The sequence below is a fragment of the Equus asinus genome, chromosome 6 (genome assembly GCF_041296235.1).
Source record: "Equus asinus isolate D_3611 breed Donkey chromosome 6, EquAss-T2T_v2, whole genome shotgun sequence".
Lineage (NCBI taxonomy): Eukaryota > Metazoa > Chordata > Mammalia > Perissodactyla > Equidae > Equus > Equus asinus.
In genome coordinates, this window is record NC_091795.1 from 29,367,237 (window position 1) to 29,380,182 (window position 12,946).

Genomic DNA, 12,946 nt, shown 5'->3' on the forward strand with positions numbered 1-12,946 from the left:
TGTATTAATTCTTACCTCGTTCGGGGGGAGACACACATCTAGACCAGAGAGCAGCAAATTTATTCAGTAAAGGGCCAGATTGCAAACATTTCAGTCTTTGCCTTCGTAGCACAAAGCAGCTAAAGACAAAATGTAAGGAAACAATTGGTTGTGTTTCAATAAAAACTTATTTATGGATGCTGAAATTTGAATTATAGAAGTTTTATGTATAACAAAATATTATTCTTTTGATTTTTTCAACCATTTAAAAGCACAAAAATTATTCTTGGCCTGAGAGCTGTGCAAAGATGGATGGTGGGCTGAATTTGGCCCACAGGCTGCAGTTTGCTGACCTCTGATGTAGATTAATTCAAAATACTTTAGAAAATTATGTTTATGTATATCTTATCGATTTAATGGTAACCAATGAAAGAATAGAAATAGAATATATAACTTCCAACACACAAGAGGAAAAGTAATGGAATTAAAAAAAACCTGATCAGCTGAAGAAAAGATAGGAAAAAAAAAAAACAGGAAGAAAGTATGATAAATATAAAACAGAAAATAGCATGACAGGGACAAATCTAATCTTATAAGTAATCACAGTACCCACGAACAGGTTAAATTAGCCTATTACAGGACATAGATTTTCAGTTCAGATTAAAAAAAGAAAAAATAAAGCCATATCCTATTTCCTAAAGGTATATCTAAAACAGGATTATGAAGAAAGTTTGAAAATAAAGGTATAGGGAAATATGTGCCACTTAAATAGGTATAAAATATTACACAATTGCTATAAAAACAGAAACAATAATTTAAAATAAAAAGCATCACACCCATTAGGATGGTTACTATGAAAAAACCCCACAAGAAACAGAAAATAAGAAATGTTGACAACGGTATAGAGAAATTGATGGAAATGCAAAACGGCGCAGCCGCTATGTATGATGAGTTCTCAAAAACTTAAAAACAGAATTACCATATGATCCAGCAATTCCACTTCTAGGTCTATACCCAAAAGAATTGAAAGCAGGGACTCAAAGAGATATGTGTACGTCCACGTTCATTGCAGTGTTATTCACGGTAGCCAAAAGGAGAAAGCAGCTCAAGCATCCGTCGACAGATGAATGCATAAGCAACAAAACGTGACATGTATGTACAATGGAATGTTATTCAGGCTTAAAAACAAAGGAAATTCTGACACATGCTACAAAGCAGATGAACCTCGAGGACATCATGCTAAGTGGAATAAGCCAGTAACAAAAGGACAATTATTGTATGATTCCACTTATGTGAGATTCCTATATTCCTGAATTTGAGAGTACTCAGATTCACAGAGACAGAAAGGAGAACAGCAGTTGTTTGGGGCTGGGGTTGGGAGAAATGGGAAGTTAGTGTTTAGTGGGGGTAGAGTTTCAGTTTTGCAGATGGAAATAGTTCTGTAGGTGGGTGGTGGCGATGATTGCACAATAATGTAAGTCTGCTTAATACCGCTGAACTGGACACTTAAAAATAGTGGAGATGGGAAATTTTATGTTATGTGAATTTTACCACAATTTTAAAAAATAAAATAAATAAAAACCATCAAAGCAAACAAAGAATAGTTCATGTTGATAAAAGCTACAGTCCACCGAAAAAGGTAAAACAGTCATATGCTCTGGTGCACCGCACAAGAGAGTTTGGAAATATATCTAGTTAATACACGTATAAATAAAACATTGTACCCAATAAAGAGAGAGTATTTATCTTGTCCAAAAACCCATGGTCCTTTGACAAGCTAGTCAGGTATTTGGCTGTAAAGAGAATCTCAATAAATTTCAATAAGCAGAAATCATATGAATCTTATTTTCTGGCCACCATGCAATAAAATTAGAAATTAAAAAGTAAAACAAAACATAAGAAAGTAGCAAAAATGAAATCTTTTCGCTGGAAATTTTGAAGCTCCTCTAAAGTAAATCTCCTGTTAAAGAGGAAATTACAAACGAGAAACAAGCCACAATGAGACTTTGTTCCAGGGCCTTACAGGATGTGATCCAAGTTGACTCAGAGGAAATTTATTAGAAAAAAGAAGAGTTCAGAATGAATGAAAGAAGCATTAAAATCAAGACGCTAGAGTGAAAGATCAGCAAAATAAACCCAAAGAAAGTAGAGAGGCGGAGTATAAAACGTAGCAGAATTTAATGAGGTGGAACACTAACACAAAAAAATAAACTTGATTAATAAAACAAAAGCTTGATCTTTGACAAGATCATAATTATAGACAAATCTAATTAAATCTCATAAAAACAATACGTGAATAAAATTTTAAAAGATAACTAGAATTGATTAATGAGAAAGAAGATAGCTATTGAGTAGAATTTAAAGCATTTCAAGATACCACCAAAAAGAAATTAATGTTAATGAGAAATTTTAAAATCTAGATTGAAATACAGAATTTTCTAGGAAAATGCAAATTACTAAAATTTACACAAGAGGAGATAGAATGCTTGAGCAGGCCAATAAACACAGAAGAAATGAGAACTGTTGTCAAAGTTCTCTGCCATAAGAAAAAGACAACAGGCCCAGATGGTTTTATAGGCAATTTACATGTATTTTTCAAGGACCTGATCATTTCTATGATACTTAAATTTTTCTAGTAGGAAACAAAAGTCTACAAGGCAAGATATCAAGCTGGAAAGAGTCGCCTATGTGGTCAGTGGGGGCTCTGGGAAGCAGATGTCAACTGGAGTTAGGAATGCAAACAGTTTATTGGAGAATAACACTGGCAAAAGGGAGAGGGCAGAGTCTGGACTGGGCAGGGGAGGCTGTGAGACCAGGATGCACAACTGACCAAGGCTTTGCCAGCCCGTCAAGAATCCCCAGAGCAAGATTACCCATCGGAGGAGTCCGTGGTGGGCAGAAATAGCTAGGCACCGTAGCTTCCTCAGTCTTGCTTAGTCACTACCTGAAAACACCCCAAGAGACTCAGCATAGCACATTAAAAACAAAAAGAAGGAAAGAAAACTATAAGCTAATCACACCAAAAAGTGAAAGGCAAAAATTTTAAACTATTAGCAAATTGAATCCAATGGTGTTTTAAAAAGATTATACATGAAGAATGCAAAGACGGGTTTAAGCAGGGAATATATTAATTTGCTACATTAATAGATTAAAAGGGAGAAAAGATATTCCCATCACAATAAATACTTTGATAAATGGATTTGATAAAAGGCATGCCTATTTCTAAATAAGAACATAAAATTCTTGGCAGGCTAGAGGTAGGAGGGCACTTTCTTACCTTGATAAAGGCTAATACTCAAAACCGTTAGCAAACATCCTATTCGATGGTGAAAATTTAGACATTCCAGAAAAATTAGGAAGGAGACAAGGTTGCCTACGATCCCATTACTACTTAACCATCTACTGGGGACCCGAGGCAATTCAATAAGAAAAAAAAAATTTTTAACTGCCATTTATTGTTCTAAAATTGATTGTGTTGATGGTTGCACTATTCTGTGAATATGCTAAAAAAAATTTAAAAGTAAATTGTCTGAATGTGAATTTTAACTCAATAAAGCTGCTTAAAAATTGTCATTATCTTGTCTATTACAAGGTATTTACTACTTACAAGATACGTGTCTACTTAGAAGATGAAAGAAAATAAACTTAAAAACTATTGAAAGTGAAAGAGTTTAGAAAGGTGGCAAGTACAAACTCAACATACAAAAATCATGTTCTAATAAACAAACGATAGCCAATTTCAAAGCATCACAAAAACAAGAATCCTATTTACTATACACAGAAGGATTAAACATCTAAGAATAGACCTAATGTAGGGGACGAAGACATTTCCTCTTCCCAAATGGGGGTTCGTCTGGCCGGAGAACGAATTAAATTCACATGAGACAGAATAGCAAGAGAAAATTAAACAAAGCTTTATGAGGAACCATGGCCCGGGTCCTTTTCTCCTGAAGGAAGAAAGGGGACCGAAGAAGTGGGGTGCACATAGTGGTTATATACCCCCAAACAGGGTGTTTCACATGTGATTGAAATGTCCCTCCCACAACAGTCACAAGATTGCCCTGTCGGCACAGTGCTTGATGGACACAGCAGGTAGTGGTCTGCTGTCTCGGTGGGTGCAGCAGGAGGCAAGTCAATTGTCTGGAGCTGGGCGGTCACAGGTGAGTGCAGCAATCAGTTCCTAGCCTAAGGAAAGATGCTTAATCCCTAAGAGATGCCAATGTTGGGAGGGGGAGGGAAGTCAGTTACAGGAGGTTACCAGACAAGCACAATAAAATGCAGATTTAAGTCCTTGCCTTTGGTATTGATTAAGAGTTTCTAGAGAGAAGGTCATCGCCTTTCTTCTTCCTGGTACAGAGAGGGGGGCACCTTTTACAGATAGAGATTTACCTTACAAATGTAAATGTGTCCTAACAAAGGGCAAGTTCCATTCCTCAGAGCCTCCTTCCCTGTCCCAGTTTATCAAAAGCAATCAGCCTCAAATAATCCCTATGCCAAAGAGACATATCTTGGGGTGGCCAATTCCAGGTCCCCACACTAACAACAAACGTGGAAGACTTCAATTTTAAAAACAACAGCTTTCTGATTGACACACAAAAAAATCAGGCATAAAGCACAGTGCCAGCATTCGCTGCACCCCAATGTTCCCTTCAAGAATGGCTGTGGGGAAAATTCCCTCTCGGAGAGGATTGTGGACATCACAGGGACCATGAACAATGTGACTAATGAACTATTTGAAATGCTTGGTACAAAGTCTGGCAAATAGCGAGCGTTCAACAAATGTTACTTATTCTTGCAGATTCCGTTGCAGCCAGGACTCAGATCACAGAAATTGAATATTAAACTTGATCTTGTGAAGTTGGCAGATTGATGGGAATGGCAGAAATGCTCAGGAAGGAGTAGGACGTTTCCTTGAACTAAATATGCCACTTAGAGATGAGAACTCTGACTGGAAATAAGAGCTCAGGCAAAAAAGGAGTTGTTTCAGTTCAGAGGTGGAACGAACGAGCGTGTGTGTTTAGGAACAGAGGGAGCTGTCTCACTCAGGGTGACCAGATCATGAGTCAGCTGGGCTGCCTCATCTTCATCCCCAAACACCCCAACTCCGGGATGTGCTATGGTCCCCTCTGCATGGAACAGCTAGTGCAGCCTCCTCTCTAGGCACAATCTCGGCCCCACATGGTGAACAATGCTGGTGCTCAGCTTGGATCCTTTTTTTCCCCCCACCATTTTTGCCCTCTTCCTCCCATCCCCCAACAGCCAGTACCTGCAGCTCATTCTGAAAGGACTCTCCTGAGGCTACAGAGAGCTGGAAGTGCCAGGGAATTATCTTTCCCCCAACAATTAATAGGGTGCTACAGCTCACCTCTGTTCTAATAGGTTGGGTTCTGAATTATGGTAAAGTGAGCTGCTGTAACAAAAACGTATAGTGACTCAAGGATGAACACAGTTTATTTCCCAGATAAAGTCCAAAATGAGTATTCCTGATTTGTGGGTGGGTCTCCTCTAGGTGGGCACTTGTGGCCCAGGCTCCCTCCCTCTATGCTTTGCCTTCTGTAGCACATGCCTTCCAGAGTCACTGTTCCAAGCCGGAAGAGGGAGATAGACCAGGGAGAGACATACATGAAAGATTTGGGGGCTGGATAGCAGGTGACATATATCACCTCTAATTGCAAGAAGACAGGGAGAGGTAGTCTAGCTGTGGACCCAAGGAGAAGAGGAAGGAAACTGGTGTGGTGACAGCTAACCAGCCTCAGCCATGGTGCTTGTGCCGTATTTGTTGTCAATTATTTTGGACACCAACCCAGGTCAGAGGACGTGGATTGAGGCTCAGCCCCACCTCTTAGTAGCTGAGAGAACTTGAACGAGCTTTTTAACCTCTCTGACCCTCAGGGCTTTTTTAACCTAGAAACAGTAACAATAATAATTGTAATAGACAACAACACCTTCAGGGTTATTTGGAATTATCTAAAGATTATGTTTGTAAAGGGACCTTATAAACTATAAAACCCCGTGGAAATGCTTTTCTTAATTCACCCTCCCTGGAATGCACTCCCTTTTATCTAGTTTCTATGCCCCTTTCAGAGACTGAGTCTAATTCCCTGTTAAGAGTGGCAGAGTCTCCTGTTCCAGCAACTGTGGCCCTTTGGGGTCCTGGCACCACTGAATAGAACACAAAAGCCAGATTTATTTGAAATAGCTTGGGAATGTTATTACCCTAGGGAAACCTATGAGCAATTCTGGCCACTACTCCTCACTCGGAAATGTTTGTTTCCTCTCTTGGTGGGGCTTCTGGCAATTTCTGATGCTCCTCCCAAAAGCACTGTGGATGCAGGACCTTGCCCCTGGCCAACGAGTAGCTAAACCTGACAACCAAAAAGGTGGAAAACTCAGCTAAAGAGACGTGGAAAAGAGGCTACAGGCTTATAATACTGCTTCATACTATAACAACTAAGACTTCAGATCCCCCGAATGTAAGTGGGGAGCACAGAGCACCTCTCTAATCCTCATTAATGCCCCTTAACAATCACCTCTTTTATAAAACATTCTCAGATGTTTCCAGCCCATATTATGCTCCACTTTTCCCAAAGGATTGCATTTCAGAAATGCCACGTGATGCAGCTCCCACTTAAACTCAAATCCTTCTTTTGCTAGTTTGCTTCTCGCGCAGATAAATTACTTGACATCAGGGACTGTGTGTTTGATCCCACACTAGAGACATGGCAGATTATCAGTAAAAATGTGTTAATCAAGGATATTCAATGGGAAGTGGCATTTCCTGGAATGGGACAGTCATGTCCCTGATCCTAAACATCCCAGTATAAACATTAGAATATTGGGATCATTGAAACCTGACATTCTTGGGCACTTATCTGTGCAAATTAGCACTGACCCAACCACATGGCACTGTTCAGAACCCAATGGAGAATGGGTGGATCCCAGAAGGATTTCCAATTATTCATTCATTCATTCAACAAATAATTGTTGGGTTCCAAACTGCTCTTAGCACCTGCAAGGAGCTTGCAGAGAAAAGGAAGATGTGTAAGATAAAGACTCACTCTCTAGTCTAGCAGAGTGAGACCAGAATACAAGCAGGAGCAGTGAGACCAGGATGCAACCAATAAAGGTGGATGAAGGACCAGGAAAAACATTTGAAAGCGAGGCCACAAGTAGGTAACTTTAGGGACAGGCATGTTGCACCGTGACCCAAAAAGAGGCCCAGAATTGGCAACAGATTTCAACAGCTGTCTGCGCTTTTCAGACTGGCAAACATTTAAAGATTGACAACACCAAGTGTTGCTGGGGTGTGCAGAGCCAACTCTCACATATTGCTTGGATGGTATAAATTTGGGCCAACCTTTCCATAGGGCAACCTCACAAAATGTGCCAACATTTAAAATGTATCTACATATGACTCAGCGATTCCAAATGAGGCATTTATCCTATGGGAATAGTTGGACAAGTGAAGAAAGATGTCAGTACCAGTATAGCATATTCATTGCCTCATTCCTTGAAGTGGGGAAAACTATAATCATTGGATTGGGTCGCGTGCTCATCCTTGAACCCATCATGATGGCCAGAGGGATCAAGTCCTCTGATTGGCTGAGCCTCATTCAGCATCTCTCCTCTGTTGCCAGGGGATGGAGGAAGATGATGATGGACAGTTGAGGATTAGGACTAGGGGAGGGGAGGAAGAGCGCTGTTACTGGAAAACTGGGGATGAAGAAACCTGTTAAGTAAACAAAATCTATAGCTACTTCCATCCACTATAGCAGAAGTAGCTGGCGCACAGGGAGGAATGCTTCAGGCAGGGTGAACAGACTATTAACAGAGCCTCAGAGAGCCTTTAGAGTCTGCGATGAAACTCCTCGTCCTGAGACGATGAGGAGGCACCGTGGGGAAGGTCAGCCCTTCAAAGGAGACCCAGACTGGTAAATCCAGACTTGGATTAAGAGGTATGATTGAGGCTGAGGGGGAGATGTAAGAAAAACATAGAAAACAAGACAACTGAGAATGCTTTAAGTGGGGCTGGGAAAAGTTGTGACCCTAGACAGTCCCATGTCATGTCCACCCATTGACTAGCACAGTGGGTACCACTTGCTGCCTGGTGATCTTGGAAAAATGGCGTAATCACTCAAACCTCAGTTCCCTCATCTCTGAAACTGAGAAAAGAAACCAATCTAAAGGGCTGGCCAGGAGAATTTCATGAGAGTGTGTAGGAGAAAACCTCTAACGCTGTGCCTATCAGTGTGAGTTGACTCTAAGCAAGGAGAAGGGCGGGTCAGAAGCAGCCCTCAAATTTAACAGAAAGAGAAAAAAATGCAAACCGAAGACTTTAATTATGGTGGCCCCAGGAAGTCTGAAAGTCAGAGCTTTGTTTTAGGGCAAAGTACTGGAATTTAACTTGGGACCACTAATGAGGGTTACAATTGCACTTTTGACATGAAACTATGTCATAAGATATAGTTGCCTCTCTGCAAGTTCTTAACGGTATAAACGGAACATCTATTTACCTTCTGTTCTTCACGCACACTTTTGCTGGATGATGAAACACTTTCAGAAGAAGAGCTACTTAAACTCCCCAAGGTGAGGATAGGGCACCCCATCCCCACCACCCCGTTACTCCACTTTGCCCTGTGCCAAGAATGCCACATGCCTTGCTCTTGTCTCGAGTGCCCTTCCTCAGGATGGAGGATGGACAACACATATAGAGGCTGCCTTGAATTTCCTTGCCTCAGATTCAAACCCAGTGAGTTTTATGCCAACAGGGTGGCAAGCCTGTGGTGCTCTTCCCAGGAGGGGAGGAGAGAGGGACACCGCTGGGAAGGCATGAGTGTCAAGAAAGCACAAGACATTCCCACCCTCCTGACCCCGACGAGGTCCAGTCTGTGTGGAAAGAGCGCTGAAGCAGGAGCACAAAGGCCGCTCTGTTTTGTGTGGTATTGGGCAAGCCCCAGCCTCTCCAAGCCCCTTTCTTCATTCTTACAAAGGTGGCAGTAATATCTCGCAGGGCAGCTAAGGGAAATGAGAGAAACTGAGAGAACAGAGCTGCCTAAGCAGCCATGCCCTGTGCAGGTGTGTGTTTTCATCACCTTTCCACATCCCATGGATTGTTACAGAGCGTCAAAGCTGTGGACTGTGTCCCGGGGTAAGAAGTAGATGGTCCTTCTGGGTCAGATTACCAGGCACGAAAAAGAAGCCAAGAATCAGCAGTTGTTTCTTAGAGCCTGTCTTGGGATTTTCCATCTGTGACCCAAAGTAGTGCTGCTGCCACGGACACCAGGAGTTCCTTGCCTGCGTCCAGAGGGAGAGCTGATGTTTCGGCCAGGAAATCTCAGAGGCATTTGTGGAACAGGAGGGAAGCAGCTCAGAAGCGTGTGCCCATGGGAATGTAGAAGGAAACGGAACAAGGAAGCAGAAGGAGATTTCTTTCCCTTCCTCAGCTCTTCGTTACACGTCCCAGGGCTCATCCAGCCCTCGCCTCAGAGCCCAGCCACCACAAAATGGCCTCACCTCAGCCTGCCAGCAGTGGGCTCTCCTAGAGGTGAGGACGACTCTATCAAAATAGGTGGTAGTGTTCTGTGGCAAACACTGCCATTCCAAATGGCATTTGTGAGACAATTCCTATGTACCTGGCTCTGTGCTTGGCACTTTGGAAAGAAACTAAAGACATGAGAGAAAGGATCTGCTGCCATGAGCTGCTTATAATAAACAGCTGTATTTGCACAGCCAGCCCTGGAGAGAGACTTCCCTAGGTCTAAGACGCCAGTAACACAGGTGTCGCTAGGCTCACCTTCAGGCACGTCACTGGTCACCGCTGCCCAGTGTCCAGGGGACGACCTGAGTGACAAGAAGGGGGGTTTACTAGAGTGTGGTATGGACCCCGGTCAGTGTGGAAGGGGAACTCTGGAGGTTGAGTCAGCTTACTTGGCTGGAGAGAAAACACCAGATGAGGACGGGGCAGATCCAGCAAAAGGAAGGCCAAAGTCAGGAACACAGGCTAGCTGGCAAAGAGTAGCAAAGGCTCCATCAGGGACGGGAGAGGTCAGGCCCAGGTCGGTGGGGAGGCTCCAAGGCCCTGCGTCAGGCCCAGGGCGGGGTGCTCAGGTTGATGAGGGGCGGCCAGCTGCCCATGGAAGGCCCCTGAGGATGAAGACTCCTTCCTCCCCTGCCCTTTCCCTCCTTCTTGCCTTTGATATAGCAGCTTTTTACTAGGTTATGTTCCAAACGGCAGGATTTTCTCGTAACCTTGACTGCTCTAATATGCACTGTGAGTCTAAAGATGACCCACACTGCTTTCACTCTTTAATATCCCTCGGTTGCCACAAAAACATTTCTTCTGAGGGAAAGGACCAGCTGCACATTCCAGGCTTGTGTTGATCTTGGGTTAACTGCCACCCCAGGGTCAGCTGAAGCTTTGGGAGGACACGTCTTCTGCAATGTAGTGAACTCCTTGGTCCTACAGCGTCACACAGCTGTCTCTGAGGTGGATTATTTTCTCAGAAGAGTCACATGTTTCATCCAACTCTCTTGAGGTTTGCTCTGAAGCTCGAGGCCACCACGTATGCAGGCCTCAGGCCTCACTTAGCCTGTAGGCTCTTTCTTCAGGCATTACACCCCTCACAGAGTAAAATGAGGCAGGAGGAACAAGCCCCGGGCTGGCGCCTCGCCACTCAGGGTGGAACCTTCCTGTTTCTCAACACAGCCTGACACACTCAGCCTGTCGGAGTTCCCAAAGAAATCATGCCCAGGCATGTTGAGATCTGAGTGGAATCTTTCTAGACAACAGATGCCTAACCATCCTCCTTGAGCCCACTGACCCCTCTCCCACTCATGCTGGCTGGAATTATTGAAAACACCTATCTGAGCCACTCCACCAATTGAAAAGCATCTCTGATCTTCACCATTTCTTCCACAGTCCAAACACCCTTTGTTCTAGACTACTCAGAAAGTCTCCACCTCCCCGACCGCCACCCACCAGCAGCTCCTGATGACTCCCTGTTTGCAAATACCACACCTCTCCTGTGGAAATCATTACTCATTCTTCTAGATCTGGAGCAAACGTGGCTGCTCCGTGCACCTTCTCCTCCCCCAGACCATTTTCAGTCCTGTTCTCTGAAGCCCGCTGCTCCAGCCTCTATGAGAGTACTCACCCCCCACAGTGGGGTTACAGTACCTCAGCTGTTCACTCGCCTGCTCCCCCTCCCCCTAATAGGGCAACTTGAAGGCAGAGCCTGAGCTTAGCATCTTAAGTGCCTATTACGGATCTATTGCTGAAGATGAGACAGGCAAGAAGCCCTAACTAGAGAAGAAGAGTAACAGTGCATTGAGTGCCTACTTCACTCCAGACGTTGTTCTAGGCTCAGTTGCTGTCCACAACAACCCTATGAGACAACTACTATTGCTGTCCTTACTTTGTAGGTAAGGAAACCGAGGCACAGAACAGTTATGTAACTTACACAGTCTCTCGATTGGTAAAAAATAAAGTCAGGATTTGAACCCAGGGTCTTTGCTCTTAACCACTGTACATAACACTTCTCAAACTAAGCAGGAAGGAGATAAAGAACTAAATTTTAGAAGTTAAACCAGGGTACACACTTTGGCTCTGACCCTGATCTTACTCACTCAAGCTGAGCTTCAATTTCCTCAAGGGTAAAATGGGTGTAGTGACAGTTGTTGCCCCACCTACTGTTCGGTTGATTTTAAAATTATACAGATCTGCTGTACCCTACAACAGCGATGCTGGTGTGCTGTGACCTGTCCAGGCTTTTCAGTTTGAACTGCAGCTGCCAACCCTAATGTCAACCCTGTAAGAAATCATACTCACAGAGGATTGCCCGGAGAATACGCAGGGTATCGCCTCCTTTAAATTTGACTGAGCCAGACCATCAAAGGCTGCGTACTTGGACTCCTTTTTTGAACACTGACTTTCTTCAAAGTCTCCCACTTGATTTCATTATCATTGCCCGTGGGTGTGGGCCCTCAGCTGTGTATTTGAGATGATTTGGTTTATCGTGGGCGTGTTATGGTGTATGCCCTGAACGTGACTCAGTTTCTCCTACAGGAGGATCACAGGGACACTTCTCAAACACAAGTATTGTCTTTAGCACAGGCACAATGCTGAAATAAGGGAAAATGTTTTGATCATAATTGCTGGTAGTAGAGATCTTCTTAGGCAGAAAACAGTCCTTGTTTGGGAAAATATTTTCATAAACTGTGAGGCTAGGAGCCCAAGAACTGGGTGTTTCCATTAGCCAAGCAACTTAAGATAAGGTGCAGACTGCCCTGTCTGAGACAAATCGGGGAACTTGGCCTCTGAGAAGGAGGAGAAGACATTCAGGGAGGCCAGGTAAGGAATGGGAAGAGACGCCTGTAAGATGGTGAGTGAGGTGAATTCAGGCCAGCGGCAGAGGGGATGTATTGATTTGCGAGGGCTGTCATAACAAAGTTCTGCAGATTGGGCAGCTTAAACAAAGAAATTTATTTTCTCACAGTTCTGGAGGCTGGAAGTCCGAGATCAAGGTGCGAGATCAAGGGATCGGCAGGACTGGTTTCCTCTGCAGCCTTACAGATGGCTGCCTTCTCCCTGTGTTTTCACGTGGTCTTCCCTCTGTGTATTTCTGGGTCCTAATCTCCTCTTCACATACAGACACCAGTCTTATTAGATTAGGATCCACCCTCACGACCTCATTTTAACTTGACGTTTAAAGACCCTGTCTCCAAATAGTCACATTCTGAGGTACTGGGGGTTAGGATTTCAACATATGAGTTTTGAGGGGAGTACAGTTCAGCCGATAACAGGAGCCAAAGGACGTTTGAAGACCACCCTCCATCCCCCCAACCTTGTCTTCCTGTGAACATCTTCACTAACTACTTTGTGTGAATGGAGTCTTTTGTAGAAGTCGAAGAAAAGGTAAGCCTCACGCCTGGGAGCCATGTGCTGTGGAACAGAGGTAGCCCTTCAGGG